The following is a 17,936-nucleotide window of genomic DNA, read 5'->3' on the forward strand; positions in this document are numbered from 1 at the left end:
GTGTGTGTGTGTGTGTGTGTGTGTGTATGTGGTGTTGGAGTGAGACAGTAACAAGTAAGCAAATACATAAATAAAATCATAAATTATCATAAATGTTTGGGTCTGAGATAAGAGGATAGGGAAGTGATAGGATCGCCCCTAGACAGGGTGGGCCCAACATAAGTAGACTCAGGGAGGCGCCCAATTGTCATGCAGTTGAAGATGCTGTTAAGAAGAATTTTTGCAAATCTAACCAACCAAGCTCCTTACAGAATGTGAAACTTGACAACCTAACGATTTGATCCAGTGCAGGCCAGTTATGAAAAGCAACATCCATTTATTTATCTATCTTCTGTATGAACAAATCCACAGAAAAGTTATGCATACCATCAAGGGTTTAGGAATACAATATCATGAAAATGTTAGGAAACGTTCAGCCTTCTGACTGCCCCACCTCATGGTCCCACCTAAGTGTCTAGATTTATCAAATTCCCGAGGAGTCCCCTGAACCTGACAATGTTAAGGAGCCAAGGAAGGTAGGCTCCTTGAAAGTCAAGAGGAATTATGTGCAAAAAGATGGCAGCCCAGAGTAGTAAGAAGGCTCTCTGACATTTCCCCTTACTTCTTGTTGCTTAATCTGCCTTCAAAGGCCAGTAACATAGAAGTGCCCCATTTTTCAAACCACTCCACCCAATGTAATGGCGCTTTGATCTCTAAAACATCAGAGGGGAACAATGGATGGTAGAGGATATTATTGACTTTGAAAAGTCAGTTAGAAAAAAGAAATAAACAAGGACAGAAACCATGTGGAGTGGGAAGTATGAGAGCAAAGCATGCTTCCAGCTACCTGCCAGACCTAAAGACAACTCTCATGAGGCCATGTTTAACATCTGAGTGTACTGCCCTGGTTGTTGGTCCTGGGCTATCATTGTGATTTTCCTGATAAATGGTGTCTTGGTTGCAATGTGCATGTTCCTGGAGACACTAGCTATGAGGGGCAGAGTTATCTCTTAGTTGAGTTTCTTGGACATAAATTTCAACTTACTTCCAAGCTTTATCAAACACCAGCCATTTCCCGGGGCTTTTGGTGGTGATTTTCTCTTGCTCCATCCCCTTCCCATAAAGTACCCCCAGTTCCCACCAATAGCTGAGCTATGTGTAGACCTGTGTGGGCAACACCAGTGATGGTGTCACAGGGCCAAAGAGCCATCAGACGTGCTGAAACAGGGCAAACAGTGCAAATTGGACATTGGTCCCTTTTGGACTTTTCATGTGGGATCAAAGAGAGTAGGCAAGTGAAAGGAACGTATAAAAATAGCCAAAGTCCTTAAAAAGAAATAATACAAAAGAAAACAAATTTCACACTGCCTTGAGGCAAGCTTGGCAGGGACCAGGCTCTGGAAGGCTAGTGCTGGGGTAGGGGATTCTTTTCTTCCTGCCCTTTGGCTGTGACATCCACTGGGTCCCTCTGTGAATCCTGGGCTCTGCTCCCCGCCCGCTTCCTGCTGGACGCCTCCGCAGGAATGTAGCTCTTGGGGCAGAGTTGGGGCCTCTGTGGCCCACTTTCAAGATCCAGAATAGACTCTGACATGTGAAACGAGTTCCATGGGGTTTACATTCCTCTTTCGTATCCAAGCACCTTGCAACACAAAACCGCCTGCCAGGACTGCTAACTCTTCTTCCAGAGACATTTGGAAATCACTGTCTGGAAGAAATGTGAGTTTTGTCTTTTTGATTTTTTAATGTTTCAAGTGAACATGGGGCCCTTGGAAACAAGGTTGCCCCACAGAGGGGAGGCAGCAAGATAAACTGATGTCTCAAGACTGAGGGTGTTAGTCTTGGCTAAGTCATAGGTTTGCTTTGATAAGTCACTCACTCAGCCTCTCTGCAGCTGAGGTCTCTTGGCCAGATAAAAAGGAGAGGCCTTCATCCATTCGACATAACAGCAGGAAGAGCAAATATGAAATGATTATTAAGTATCTAACGTACAGTCTATGTAACTGACACTCCAAGATGATAGTTTACTCATGTAAAATGCTTTGTGAAACCCTAAATGTTGTAAAAAAAAGTAAATAATCAACACATAGGATAAAACATACGCTCTTACTAACAACAATCATAATATCTTCCATTTTCAAGGCACTCACTCACTACATGTAAGGCCCTTCCCAGGCTTCACTCTCTCCTGTCCTCATGGCACCACAATAGGATCAGTCCTCTTAACAGCTTCCTTTTACCAATAAGGATCAGAAAAATTAAATGACTCGCCAGGTCATGCAAGTAGTTAAAGACCCAACAGAAAATAAAAGCCATGTCTATGAGAACCTCCCTTTTTCATGGCCTTTTCAACACAGTAGGAAGGAAGATCTTTCAGTCTGCCCAGTGACCTCAGACCTCACCCCAGCCCTTTAAAAGTAAAGGCAAATGACTCTGCAGTGACAAAAGCCAAGAAAGATTTAGCCATTGTTGGGTTATTTGGGGCAAGCGTCACAGTGACAATAAGGAAAGTGCTGGTGGGGGCCACTATACCGCTGGGGAAGACGATAGTCATGTGTCAAAGGAGAACCCGTCAAAGACTTCATTCAAGGAAAAAAGTACCTTCAGCAGAACACAGGCCAGGGCCCTTTGCAAGCTATGGAAGCTGGTGGGGTGAAACCAGCCAAAAAGCTAAGGATCACTTAATCCAGCAGGCATTTTATTATCTTCCTCATGTTTCTTTGGCAATTCAAATCATGGACTCTCGAGTCAGAAAAGTCTTTCTTCAGCTCTCAGTTTTCACATTTATGCAGCTGAGTGACTTCACTTTCACTTTTCACTTTCATGCATTGGAGAAGGAAATGGCAACCCACTCCAGTGTTCTCGCCTGGAGAATCCCAGGGACGGGGGAACCTGGTGGGCTGCTGTCTATGGGGTCGCACAGAGTTGGACACGACTGAAGCGACTTAGCAGCAGCAGCAGCAGCTGTGTGACCTTAAGACAAATTACTTAAGCTGAGTCTCAGGGTCTTCAGAAGCAAAATAGGGGACAAACAAGGAATGCCTTGAATTCAGTTCAGGGCAGCATCTCTGTTCTGTTAATTAAACTCAGGGACACCAAACTGGCTAGGATAGCTGATGGCTAGAAAATATTTCTCTATTCATTTACCTCCTAACCATAAAAACAAAGAAATAAAAGCAATGCCTGCCTAACAAAATTTCTTCAAGATTAATTAATACAATATAGACAAAGCATTTAAGTCAGTACCTGGTACATAGTAAATATTCGAGAAAAGGTCACTATTTTATTATTTATGGGCGTATTTTATTATTTATGGGTATGTCCAGGGTAGGCTATTGGGAAACATATGGTAGGGCAAGGCCTCAGCATTTCCAAAGAGATAACAAACACATACTTCAAAAGACTGAGTTTGCAGAAGCCAAATTTTCTAGGTCAGGAGAAAAGGAAAAAAAAAAAAAAAAAAAACCTCAGCAAACAGACTCTCTTTCTATGAGCTGGAAGGCCTGTTGATTTCAAGAAAGGAATGTCCTTGCTGGGCTGGTCCTGGAGACTGTTAATTTGCACAACAGATTCAAAAGATTTGTGGAGACACATCAGTAAGAGGAGGCTAGAGGATGGGTGGAAACTTGCTAGAGCCCCTGCAGAATCACTTTGCATTTGGCTCGAGGCCCTGGGGCTTTAAAGTGTCAGTCTGCAGGAAGGATGTTTCCATTGAAGATGTGTGCAGGTCTTCAGAACGGCTGAGTGCCTGCTGGATGCTCTGGCCTGGGGTGCACCATTAAGCCCAGACAGACCTGGGGCCCACAGAGCACACAGCTGCGCCAGGGAGCACTGTTTTTCCTCTTGAACAGAGGCCGTTTTCTCTAAGCATTTAAAAGAATTCCTGATGTCTAAACAAACGATGCTCTAAGGGGGAAGTGTTTTGGGAATGGTTAAGCCAGACTGCAGATAATTAAATTTGGGAATCAAGGGAAGGAATGAAGGATATTGGAGGAGATTCTTTGGAATGTACGTGTCTACTCATATTTTCTACTCTTCATTGAGGGGTGTAAGACCTAAGGCTGGGACTAAGCCATTGGGTGACACAGCCCAATTAGATGAACAGTCCCCACTTCCTGCTGGCTACACTTGGTCTAAGCATCTATGTCCCTCTTATCTGAAGCATAACTTCATGACTTCATATGTCTGGTATGGCCAGACTGTGAATACCTTAAAGGCAGACATTATGATTTCTACTACAGGTCCAGAACTCCTGTTCCGAAAACACTTAGATACGTTTCAAAATCCAGAATTTGGAAGATTTTAGAAAGGTAGTATGGTGTGTATATTGTATATGATGGAACAATTCCAGAGGTGTCTGGCATAGTAGCCTAAAATCAAGCATGTTAGTAACTCTGCACCAGATTATATAAATATCAACACAAAATGGAATTAAAAAAAAAAACAACTTTAAAAAGTCTCAGGACAGTTTGTGTCAGGTTTTGCCACATTTGAATTATGAAAGGCCTTCTGGTTTTCAGAGTCTTTTGGTGTTGGAGAAGACTCTTGAGAGTCCCTTGGACTGCAAGGAGATCAAACCAGTCCATCTAAAGGAGATCAGTCCTGGGTGTTCATTGGAAGGACTGATGCTGAAGCTGAAACTCCAATACTTTGGCCACCTCATGTGAAGAGTTGACTCATTGGAAAAGATCCTGATGCTGGGAGGGATTGGGGGCAGGAGGAGAAGGGGACAACAGAGGATAAGATGGCTGGATGGCATCACCGACTCAATGGACATGAGTTTGGGTAAACTCCAGGAGTTGGTGATGGACAGGGAGGCCTGGCGTGCTGCAATTCATGGGGTCTCAAAGAGTCGGACATGACTGAGCAACTGAACTGAACTGAACTGAATTTCAGAATTATGGATTAGGGATTTCAGGCCTTTTAAAGTTTTATTTTATTTTTCCTTCTTTTGCAAATTTTCAGAACATCTGCAGCATCCTCCCCTTGACAGGTGCAGAGTAGAAGTTATCTTAAAAAAAAATGACATTTTGATCTCCCTCATGTAATATCTGATTCTGGAAGCCAGGGGATAGTTTATCCTCAATGATTTTGGGATTCTTAAGGATTAGAAGAATACTAAATTAAAGAGTATTGGAGATGAAGACAACTGAAATATAGATTTTCTATCATCCTGGACAATAACACACACAAACCCACAGTACATCATAATCAACACCTAACCAAATGAGAAAAGAGCATCACTGCATGTCAGTGACATGAAAAATTTCTACCCTATCACTTAAAAAATATTTTTAAATATTGCTAAAATATCAGTAAACATTAAAAATCAACTTTGTTCAATTTTAATAGCACAGATAACTGGCAAAACCAAACAATAAGATACATGGAGGCTGGTAATCAAGCTAACATACACTGAATGCTTATAAGTTTTCAAGTGCTGGGCTCAGTGCTTTCGATGTATTATTATTTATAGCTTACAGAACTACATGAAATAGCTGCTACTATGGGGGCCCCATTCTGGAGATGAGGAGTTAAAAAAAAAAAAGACACACACTAGTGAGTGTCCAGCCAGAACTCCAACCTGAGTTTGACAGTCAGAGGGAAAAAAAGGAAGGAAGGAAGGCAGGGGGAGAGAGAGAGGAAGGAAGAAGAGAGAGAGAGAAAGTCTTTTCTTACAGCATCTGCCAATTTCTGTGGTGTAAATACTCTCCCTGGGGCCAATCTACAAGTTACTAATGGTTCAACAACCGGCTAGCAAAACTCATGAATTAATCAATTGGCTTTCACAAACTTGTAGGAGTCATCTCCTACATGCCGCTGTCAAGTCCACCCATGGCCATGTCCACAGTTTACTGCTAACTTTGGAAGATGAGATTTCAGCTCACGGAACAGATCTGGCTGAGGAGGACCACGCAGAAGTGATAGCCCAGACCAGGGAGTCATGGCTCCATTCCTTTCTCAGTCCTGGTGCAGACCTGGTACACACCAAGAGGAGAATAGGAAATAGGGGAGAAGAACACACTTGTCTCCCTCTCCTCACCAGAGGGTATGAAGTGGGTTCCTGCCAATCTGACACTCCCTGGCAGAAATAACAACACCTGGAACTTTTTTCTAGACCCTACCAACTTTCTCTAGGTGAGATAAAGAGGTCAGACTTGAGACCAAAGGGTCTGATCCCTTCCTTTAAGATCTTCAATTTCCTTAACATTTCCTTCAAAGTAGTAAGTATCTTCTACAAGATGAGAACCAGGTTTTGGCCTGCTTTTAACATAGTATAGGATATTCCAGACCTAATCTGAACCAAATTAAAATACATGTAGGCTCTTGGCTTAGCTACTCTGTAAACACCTTTAGGACACCACCTTCTAATTAGGTCGCCTGATAATGTTTGCATGAGAGGCTCCCAAGAAGGGACTGACCTGGTATTCAACCAACAGAAATGCATATAACACTGATTATGTCCAGCCATTTGCTAAGTTCTGTGTCTAGAAAGAAAAAGCACAGTTTCTGTTCCAGGGCCTTGGAGACTAATGTAGGAGACGGTCAAGCAAACATAGTCAAATTATATTCATTCACTCTTTCAACAAATATTTATCAAATGCCCTTTCAGTAACAGGCATTTTGCCACGTACTAGGCTACCATGGTGAGCAAGACAGATTGGTGTGTACTATCATGGAGCTAACAGCTCAGTCACAAAGAGACAGTAATTAAATAATCATAAGAATGAAGGTATAATTAAAAACTGAAATAAGAGCTCTGAAGAAATGTTAAATGGTCCTGGGAGAACTAGAGGAACCTAATCCAGTTAATGGAAGTCAGGCAAGGTTTGAGGAAATGAGAATTGAACTAAGACTGGGGAAAAAAAAAAAAAATTGGAGTTAACCAGGTGAGTAAGGTAGAGGGGAGGAGGAGAATGGTGCTCCACAGAGAGGGAATAGCGTAGGTAAAGGTCTTAAGGTGGGTGGGAATCCATGTTTTCAAGAAAGTAGAAGCTTAGAAAGAGAACATGAAGGGGCATCAGTAGGGGTAGAGGCCAGGGCTGGTCCTCACAGAACCCTGCTGTCCTTGTTCTGGCCGTACTCTTTATCTCAGAGCAACTGGAAAATAATGAATGGTTTAAGTAGGGAATATGTACAGCAATTACACCTAGTGCTATGACAGAATAAATGGAATGCTGCCATGGGAGCATTACGGAATCAACTAATCTAAACTGGTGGCTGTGGAATGGAGGAAAAGTGGGGAGGTTAGGGCTGGGGACATGTCCAAGCAGGCTTTCTGCAGGAGGAAATATCTGAGATGAATTTCTGAAAGATGAGTATGACTTAGCCAGGCCACAGTGGAAGGGTGGAAGAAGGGAGAGAGAGAGAGAACGTGGCTGACTGTGACAAGGTCAGGTGGGGACCAGATGAGGAAACGCTATAGGTCATAGGTTTGGGTTTTATCCTGACGGCAGCAGAGAACAGTCTAAGGTCTTCAATAGGAGAGAAATGCTCCTTTTCATAAGTTAGAAGGGTCACTGGCAGCAAGGTAGAAAGTGGACTGGAAGAGAGCAGTGCTGGAAAAGAGAGGCCACTGCTGCCCGTCTCAGTAGCCCAGGTGAGAGAAGGTGTTACATTTGCTCTCAGGAGCACAGTGAAAATGCAAGAGGGAGGGTGAGGCTAGCAGACATTGAAGAGGCACAGTTGAAAGGGCTTTGTCACACGTGGGATGGGTGGCAGTGATTTCTACTCTAACCAAAGAATAGTCTCAACAAAATTCTATTTGTGTTGAGTCTTACTTTATGACCTTGAACATGGTCAATTTTTGTAAATGCTCTGTGTGTCCATGAGAAAAATGGTGTTCACTAATTGTTGGGTATAGTGTTCTCATATGGTTCCTTCAATTAAGCATGTTAATTTTGTATTTTGATCTTCCACATCTGTAGTATTTTTTCTCTATTTGCTCTATTATTTATGATAAAAATGTGGTAAAATCTCTCACCATCATTGTGAACTGGTCAACAACTTCTCTTCATATATCTGTCCATTTTCATTTTTGAGGCTACATCATTAAGTATATGGCACTCCACTCCAGTACTCTTGCCTGGAAAATCCCATGGACGGAGGAGCCTGGTAGGCTGCAATCCATGGGGTCGCTAAGAGTCAGACATGACTGAGCGACTTCACTTTCTCTTTTCACCTTCATGCACTGGAGAAGGAAATGGCAACCCACTCCAGTGTTCTTGCCTAGAGAATCCCAGGGACGGGGGAGCCTGGTGGGCTGCCATCTATGGGGTCGCACAAAGTCAGACATGACTGAAGCGACTTAGCAGCAGCAGCAGCATTAAGTATACACAGGCTTAGAAGTTTTACATCTCTCTCTTGAACTGACCCAGTTACCATTATGCAGTGATCCCTTTTATCCCTGATCATTCCTTTTGCCATAAACCTATTTTATATTATTAATATATTAATACTGCTATACTAACTTAAATTTTTGTTAACTTTTGGTGTCTATTTTTCATCCTTTTTCTTTTAACCTTTCTGTGTCCTCATGCTTTTAATGCATCTCTTGTAATCAGTGTAGATGGATTTTTTTAAAAAATCCAATAACTAGCAAATTTAGCCCATTTACATTTATTGTGATTATAAATATATTTGAATTTATTTCTGCCACTTAATTATGAGCAGTGTTTTTTAAAGTTTCTATTAGTTTTCTCTTTTTCTACATTCTTTTGGATAAGTACAGTTTTATTCATTTCTTTTCCCTTATACCTGTCAGTTGCTTGTTGGAATGAATACATTCTATTTCTTTTAACATGTATATTTGACTTGTCAAAATCTAAGGTAAATGAGTATCTCTAAGGAAGAGTTCAGGCTTTTGAGTCACACCATTCAAAGAGATGAAAGGACATGGGGTACTTTTGAGGCAAAAGGTGAGATCTATTTTACATATACTGAATTTGAGGACACATACCCAATTATCACCTTAACAGATGCCTATGCACTTACCTTCAATGGCTTAATACACTTTGCAAAACATCCTCCTTCATGGGTATTCTGCATTGCTTAAGCAGTGACAGAAATTAAAAACAAAATTAAAAAAGAATAAACATCAGTGTTTGTCTTCCTTTGATTCTTAGAACCATGTCTTCCCTTCTGACCTAGCCCAGGGCCACACTGAACACAAATGAGTCCTAGAAACAGCAAGCCTCATGAACATTCCTTAAATAACTGTCAGTGAGCTGAGAACTGAGTCTGAAACAGTGACCTGGATTCTCTCTCACATAACCATGGCTTACCTGTGCCTCCTCCATCTTTTCCACTGTGTTTAAGGCTTGAATGATGAGGGAGGAAGGGCTTAGCTAATTTCTGCCAAATATTAGAGGGGAGAAAAACTCTATTTCTATACCAGCTGAAAAAATTATTTTATAATATAAATGTTTAAATTTTAACTGGAGGCTAATTACTTTACAATGTTGTATTGGTTTTGCAATATACTGACATGAATCCATCATGGGTGTATATGTGTTCCTCATCCTGAACCCCCCTCCCACATCCCTCCCCATACCATCCCTCTGGGTCATCCCAGTGCACCAGCCCCGAGCATCCCGTATCATGCATTGAACTTGGACTGGTGATTTGCTTCACATATGATAATACACGTTTCAATGCCATTCTCCCAAATCATCCCACCCTTGCCCTTTCCCACAGAGTCCAAAAGACTGTTCTATATACCTGTGTCTCTTTTGCCATCTTGCATACAGGGTTAGCATTACCATCTTTCTAAATTCCATATGTATGTGTTAGTATACTGTATCGGTGTTTTTCTTTCTGGCTTACTTCACTCATATAATAGGCTCCAGTTTCATCCACCTCATTAGAACTAATTCACATGTATTCTTTTTAATGGCTGAGTAATACTCCATTGTGTATATGTACCACAGCTTTCTTATCCATTTGTCTGCTGATGGATATCTAGGTTGCTTCCATGTCCTGGCTATTATAAACAGTGCTGTGATGAACACTGGGGTACATGTGTCTCTTTCAATTCTGGTTTCCTCGATGTGTATGCCCAGCAGTGGGATTGCTGGGTCGTATGGCAGTTCTAGTTCCAGTTTTTTTTTTTGTTTTTTTTTTTTAAGGAATCTCCACACTATTCTCCATAGTGGCTGTACTAGTGTGCATTCCCACCAACAGTGTAAGAGGGTTCCCTTTTCTCTACACCCTCTCCAGCATTTATTGCTTGTAGACTTTTGGATAGCAGCCATTCTGACTGGCATGAAATGGTACCTCATTGTGGTTTTGATTTGCATTTCTCTGATAATGAGTGATGCTGAGCATCTTTTCATGTGTTTGTTACAGCTGTATGTCTTCTTTGGAGAAATGTCTGTTTAGTTCTTTGGCCCATTTTTTGATTGGGTCGTTTATTTTTCTGGAATTGAGCTGCAAGAGTTGTTTGTATATTTTTGAGATTAATTCTTTGTCAGTTGCTTCATTTGCTATTATTTTCTCCCATTCTGAAGGCTGTCTTTTCACCTTGCTTATAGTTTCCTTTGTTGTGCAAAAGCTTTTAATTTTAATTAGGTCCCATTTGTTTATATTTGCCTTTATTTCCAATATTCTGGAAGGTGGGCCATAGAGGATCCTGCTGTGATTTATGTCAGAGAGTGTTTTGCCTATGTCTCCTCTAGGAGTTTTATAGGTTCTGGTCTTATGTGTAGATGTTTAATCCATTTTGAGTTTATTTTTGTGTATAATGTTAGAAAGTGTTCTAGTTTCATTCTTTTACAAGTGGTTGACCAGTTTTCCCAGCACCACTTGTTAAAGAGATTGTCTCTTCTCCACTGCATGTTCTTGCCTCCTTTGTCAAAGATAAGGTGTCCATAGGTGTGTGGATTTATCTCTGGGCTTTCTATTTTGTTCCACTGATCTATATTTCTGTCTTTGTGCCAGTCCCATACTGTCTTGATGACTGGCTTTGTAGTAGAGCCTGAAGTCAGGCAGGTTGATTCCTCCAGTTCCATTCTTCTTTCTCAAGATTGCTTTGGCTATTTGAGTTTTTTTTGTATTTCCATACAAATTGTGAAATTATTTGTTCTAGCTCTGTGAAAAATACCGTTGGTAGCTTGATAGGGATTGCATTGAATCTATATATTGCTTTGGGTAGTATACTCATTTTCACTATATTGATTCTTCCAATACACGAACACGGTATATTTCTCCATCTATTAGTGTTCTCTTTGATTTCTTTCACCAGTGTTTTATAGTTTTCTACATATAGGTCTTTTGTTTCTTTAGGTAGATATATTCCTAAGTATTTTATTCTTTTCGTTGCAATGGTAAATGGAATTGTTTCCTTAATTTCTCTATTTTTGCATTATTAGTGTATAGGAATGCAAGGGATTTCTGTGTGTTGATTTTACATCCTGCAACTTTACTATATTCATTGATTAGCTCTAGTAATTTTCTGGTGGAATCTTTAGGGTTTTCTATGTAGAGAATCATGTCATCTGCAAACAGTGAGAGTTTTACTTCTTCTTTTCCAATTTGGATTCCTTTTATTTCTTTCTGCTCTGATTGCTGTGGCCAAAACTTCCAAAACCATGTTGAATAGTAGTGGTGAGAGTGAGCACCCTTGTCTTGTTCCTGACTTTAGGGGAAATGCTTTCAATGTTTCACCATTGAGGATAATGTTTGCTGTGGGTTTGTCATATATAGCTTTTATTATGTTGAGGTATGTTCCTTCTATTCCTGCTTTCTGGAGGGTTTTTATCATAAATGGATGTTGAATTTTGTCAAAGGCTTTCTCTGCATCTATTGAGATAATCATATGGCTTTTATTTTTCAATTTGTTAATGTGGTGTATTACATTGATTGATTTGTGGATATTGAAGAATCCTTGCATCCCTGGGATAAAGCCCACTTGGTCATGATGTATGACCTTTTAGTGTGTTGTTGGATTCTGATTGCTAGAATTTTGCTAAGGATTTTTGCATCTATGTTCATCAGTGATACTGGCCTGCAGTTTTCTTTCTTTGTGGCATCTTTGTCAGGTTTTGGTATTAGGGTGATGGTGGCCTCATAAATGAGTTTGGAAGTTTACCTTCCTCTGCAATTTTCTGGAAGAGTTTGAGTAGGATAGTTGTTAACTCTTCTCTAAATTTTTGGTAGAATTCAGCTCTGAAGCCTTCTGGACCTGGGCTTTTGTTTGCTGGAAGATTTCTGATTACACTTTCAATTTCTGTGTTTGTGATAGATCTGTTAAGATTTTCTATTTCTTCCTGGTTCAGTTTGGGAAAGTTGTACTTTCTAAGAATTTGTCCATTTCTTCCACGTTGTCCATTTTATTGGCATATAATTGCTTATAGTAGTCTCTTATGATCTTCTGTATTTCTGTGTTATCTGTTGTGATCTCTCCATTTTCATTTCTAACTTTATTGATTTGATTTTTCTCCCCTTGCTTCTTGATGAGTCTGGCTAATGGTTTGTCAATTTTAGTCATCCTCTCAAAGAATCAGCTTCTGGCTTTGTTGATTTTTGCTAAGGTCTCTTTTGTTTCTTTTGCATTTATTTTTGCCCTAATTTTTAAGATTTCTTTCCTTCTACTAACCCTGGGGTTCTCCATTTCTTCCTTTTCTAGTTGCTTTAGGTGTAGAGTTAGGTTATTTATTTGACTTTTTTCTTCTTTCTTGAGGTATGCCTGTATTGCTATGAACCTTCCCCTTAGCACTGTTTTTAGTGTCCCACGGGTTTTGAGTTGTTGTGTTTTCATTTTCATTCATTTCTATGCATATTTATTTCTTTTTTGATTTCTGTGATTTGTTGGTTATTCAGTAGCGTGTTGTTCAGCCTCCATATGTTGAAATTTTTTATAGTTTTTCTCCTGTAATTGGCATCTAATCTTACTGCATTGCAGTCGGAAAAGATGCTTGGAATGATTTCAATTTTTTTGAATTTACCAAGGCTATATTTATGGCCCAGGATGTAATCTATCCTGGAGAAGGTTCCATGTGCGCTTGAGAAAAAGGTGAAATTCATTGTGTTGGGGTGAAATGTGCTATAGATATCAACAAGGTCTAACTGGTCTATTGTATCATTTAAAGTTTGTGGTTCCTTGTTAATTTTCTGTTTAGTTGATCTATCCATAGGTATCACTTCAGTTCAGTTCAGTCACACAGTCGTGTCCGACTCTTTGCGACCCCATGAATCGCAGCATGACAGGCCTCCCTGTCCATCACCAACTCCCGGAGTTCACTCAGACTCACGTCCATCGAGTCAGTGATGCCATCCAGACATCTCATCCTCTGTCGTCCCCTTCTTCTCCTCCCCCAGTCCCTCAGTCTTTTCCAATGAGTCAACTCTTCGCATGAGGTGGCCAAAGTACTGGAGTTTCAGCTTTAAAAACTATTAAAAATTTCAACATATGGAGGCTAAACAACACACTGCTGAATAACCAACAAATCACAGAAATCAAAAAAGAAATAAAGAAATATGCATAGAAATGAATGAAAATGAAAACACAACAACTCAAAACCCGTGGGACACTGTAAAAACAGTGCTAAGAGGAAGGTTCATAGCAATACAGGCATACCTCAAGAAACAAGAAAAAAGTCAAATAAATAACCTAACTCTACACCTAAAGCATCATTCCTTCCAAAGAAATCCCAGGGCTGATCTCCTTCAGAATGGACTAGTTGGATCTCCTTGCAGTCCAAGGGACTCTCAAGAGTCTTCTCCAACACCACAGTTCAAAAGCATCAATTCTTCAGTGCTCAGCCTTCTTCACAGTCCAACTCTCACATCCATACATGACCACAGGAAAAACCATAGCCTTGACTAGAAGGACCTTAGTCGGCAAAGTAATGTCTCTGCTTTTGAATATGCTATCTAGGTTGGTCATAACTTTCCTTCCAAGGAGTAAACGTCTTTTAATTTCATGGCTGCAGTCATCATCTGCAATGATTTTGGAGCCCCCAAAAATAAAGTCTGACACTGTTTCCACTGTTTCCCCATCTATTTCCCATGAAGTGATGGGACCAGATGCCATGATCTTCGTTTTCTGAATGTTGAGCTTTAGGCCAACTTTTTCACTCTCCTCTTTCACTTTCATCAAGAGGCTTTTTAGTTCCTCTTCACTTTCTGCCATAAGGGTGGTATCATATGCATATCTGAGGTGATTGATATTTCTCCCAGCAATCTTATTTCCAGATTGTGTTTCTTCCAGTCCAGCGTTTCTCATGATGTACTCTGCATATAAGTTAAATAAGCAGGGTGACAATATATAGCCTGGATGTACTCCGTTCCCGATTTGGAACCAGTCTGTTGTTCCATGTCCAGTTCTAACTGTTGCTTCCTGACCTGTATACAGATTTCTCAAGAGGCAAGTCAGGTGGTCTGGTATTCCCATCTCTTGAAGAATCTCCCACAGTTTCTTGTGATCCACACAGTCAAAGGCTTTGGCATAGTCAATAAAGCAGAAATAGATGTTTTTCTGGAACTCTCTTGCTTTTTCCATGATCCAATGGATGTTGGCAATTTGATCTCTGGTTCCTTTGCCTTTTCTAAATCCAGCTTGAACATCAGGAAGTTCACGGTTCACATATTGCTGAAGCTTGGCTTGGAGAATTTTGAGCATTACTTTACTAGCATGTGAGATGAGTGCAATTGTGCGGTAGTTTGAGCATTCTTTGGCATTGCCTTTCTTTGGGATTGGAATGAAAACTGACCTTTTCCAGTCCTGTGGCCACTGCTGAGTTTTCCAAATTTGCTGGCATATTGAGTGCAGCACTTTCACAGCTTCATCTTTCAGGATTTGAAATAGCTCAACTGGAATTCCATCACCACCACTAGCTTTGTTCATAGTGATGCTTTCTAAGGCCCACTTGACTCCACATTCCAGGATGTCTGGCTCTAGATGAGTGATCACACCATCGTGATTATCTGGGTCGTGAAGATCTTTTTTGTACAGTTCTTCTGTGTATGAGTGGGGTATTAAAGTCTCCCATTAAAATAAATAAATAAATAAATAAAGTCTCCGATTATTATTGTGTTATTGTTAATTTCCCCTTTCATACTTGTTAGCATTTGTCTTACATATTGCACTGCTCCTATGTTGGGTGCTTATATATTTATAATTGTTATATCTTCTTCTTGGATTGATCCTTTGATCGTTATGTAGTGTCCTTCTTTGTCTCTTTTCACAGCCTTTGTTTTAATGTCTATTTTATCTGATATGAGTATTGCTGCTCCTGCTTTCTTTTGGTCTCTATTTGCATGGAATATCTTTTTTCAGCCCTTCACTTTCAGTCTCTATGTGTCCCTTGTTTCGAGGTCGGTCTCTTGTAGACAACATATATAGGGCTCTTGTTTTTGTATCCATTCAGCCAGTCTTTGTCTTTTGGTTGGGGCATTCAACCCATTTATGTTTATGATAATTACTGATAAGTATGATCCCGTTGCCATTTACTTTATTGTTTTGGGTTAGTTTACACACCCTTTCTGTGTTTCCTGTCTAGAGAAGATCCTTTAGCATTTGTTGGAGAGCTGGTTTGGTGGTGCTGAATTCTCTCAGCCTTTGATTGTCCGTAAAGCTTTTGATTGCTCCTTCATATTTGAATGAGATCCTTGCTGGGTACAGGAATCTGGGCTGTAGGTTATTTTCTTTCATCACTTTAAGTCTTTAAGTATGTCCTGTCATTCCCTCCTGGCCTGAAGAGTTTCTACTGAAAGATCAGCTGTTATCCTTATGGGACTCCCTTTGTGTGTTATTTGTTGTTTTTCCCTTGCTGCTTTTAATATTTGTTCTTTGTGTTTGATCTTTGTTAATTTGATTAATATGTGTCTTGGGGTGTTTCACCTTGGGTTTATCCTGTTTGGGACTCTGGGTTTCTTGGACTTGGGTGATTATTTCCTTCCCCATTTTAGGGAAGTTTTCAACTATTATCTCCTCAGGTATTTTCTCACGGTCTTTTTGTCTTCTTCTTCTGGGACTCCTATGACTCGAATGTTGGGGCGTTTAACATTGTCCTGGAGGTCTCTAAGACTGTCCTCATTTCTTTTGTTTTTCTTTTTTCCTCTCTGTTTCATTTATTTCTACCATTCTATCTTCTACCTCACTTATCCTAACTTCTGCCTCCATTATTCTACTGTTGGTTCCCTCCAGAGTGTTTTTGATCTCATTGATTGCATTATTCATTATATACTGACTCTTTTTTATTTCTTCTAGGTCCTTGTTAAACCTTTCTTGCATCTTCTCAATCCTTGTCTCCAGGCTATTTATCTGTAATTCCATTTTGTTTTCAAGATTTTGGATCATTTTCACTATCATTATTCGGAATTCTTTATCAGTTAGATTCCCTAATTCTTCCTCTTTTGTTTGGTTTAGTGGACATTTGCGGACTAAGGTCTGTCTAGTCAAGGCTATGGTTTTTCCAGTAGTCATGTATGGATGTGAGAGTTGGACTGTGAAGAAGGCTGAGCACCAAAGAATTGATGCTTTTGTTTTTTGTTTTTTTATTTACTTTACAATTCTGTATTGGTTTTGCCATACATTGGCATGAATCCACCACGGGTGTACATGCATTCCCAAACCTGAACCCCCCTCCCACCCCCCCCACCCCACAACATCTCTCTGGGTCATCCCTGCATACCAGCCCCAAGCGTGTCATATCCTGCATCGGACATAGACTAGTAATTCGATTCTTACATGATATTATACATGTTTTGAACTGTGGTGTTGGAGAAGACTCTTGAGAGTCCCTTGGACTGCAAGGAGATCCAACCAGTCCATTCTGAAGGAGATCAGCCCTGGGATTTCTTTGGAAGGAATGATGCTAAAGCTGAAACTCCAGTACTTTGGCCACCTCATGTGAAGAGTTGACTCATTGGAAAAGACTCTGATGCTGGGAGGGATTGGGGGAGGAGGAGAAGGGGACGACAGAGGATGAGATGGCTGGATGGCATCACTGACTTGATGGACGTGAGTCTGAGTGAACTCTGGGAGTTGGTGATGGACAGGGAGGCCTGGCGTGCTGCGATTCATGGGGTCGCAAAGAGTTGGACACGACTGAGCGACTGAACTGAACTGAACTGATCCTGTTTCTTTACCTGCTGGGTATTTCTCTGCCTCTTCATCTTGTTTATATTGCTGTGTTTGGGGTGGCCTTTCCGTATTCTGGCAGTTTGTGGAGTTCTCTTTATTGTGGAGTTTCCTCAGTGTAGGTGGGGTTGGACAGGTGGCTTGTCAAGGTTTCCTGGTTAGGGAAGCTTGTGTCGGTGTTCTGGTGGGTAGAGCTGGATTTCTTCTCTCTGGAGTGCAGTGAAGTGCCCAGTAATGAGTTATGAGATGTCAATGGGTTTGGAGTGACTTTGGGCAGCCTGTGTATTGAAGCTCAGGGCTATGTTCCTGTGTTGCTGGAGAATTTGTGTGGTATGTCTTGCTCTGGAACTTGTTGGCCCTTGGTGGTGCTTGGTTTCAGTGTAGGTATGGAGGCATTTGATGAGCTCCCATTGATTAATGTTCCCTGGAGTCAGGAGTTCTCTGGTGTTCTCAGGATTTGGACTTCGGCCTCCTGCCTCTGGTTTTCAGTCTTATTCTTACAGTAGCCTCAAGACTTCTCCATCTATACAGCACCAATGACAAAACATTTTGGTTAAAGATGAAAAGTTTCTCCACAATGAGGGACACCCAGAGAGGTTCACAGAGTTACATGGAGAAGAGAAGAGGGAGGAGGGAGACAGAGGTGACCAGGAGGAAAAGAGGGGGAATCAAAAGAGGAGAGAGCAAGCTGCCAGTAATCACTTCTGTATGTGCACTCCACAGACTGGACAGCTCAGAGATGTTCATGTAATTATACAGAGAAGAGAAGAGGGAGGAAGGAGACAGAGGTGGCCAGGAGGATAAAGGGGGGAATCAAAAGGAGAAAGACAGATCCGGCCAGTAATCAGTTCCCTAAGTGTTCTCCACAGTCTGGAAC

At 40.9% G+C, this 17,936-nt stretch overlaps 1 protein-coding gene, 1 long non-coding RNA gene and 1 other non-coding gene across 6 annotated transcripts in view; 2 read left to right on the top strand and 1 right to left on the bottom strand.

Annotated features, from left to right (window-relative positions):
* The window catches only part of FGF1 (fibroblast growth factor 1), a 117,970-nt gene that overhangs the window by 70,478 nt on the left and 29,556 nt on the right, over positions 1-17,936 (top strand). The window lies entirely within an intron of this gene.
* Positions 1-17,936, bottom strand: part of LOC120863517 — an 81,755-nt gene that overhangs the window by 30,685 nt on the left and 33,134 nt on the right. The gene's annotated exons all lie outside the window — the stretch shown is intronic.
* LOC120864936 lies at positions 3,017-3,139 on the top strand. Its single transcript, XR_005721277.1, has one exon. It is a non-coding gene; the product is annotated as a small nucleolar RNA SNORA36 family (small nucleolar RNA).

This window comes from Oryx dammah, unplaced genomic scaffold (genome assembly GCF_014754425.2).
Source record: "Oryx dammah isolate SB20612 unplaced genomic scaffold, SCBI_Odam_1.1 HiC_scaffold_5, whole genome shotgun sequence".
In the NCBI taxonomy this organism is placed as follows: Eukaryota; Metazoa; Chordata; class Mammalia; order Artiodactyla; family Bovidae; genus Oryx; species Oryx dammah.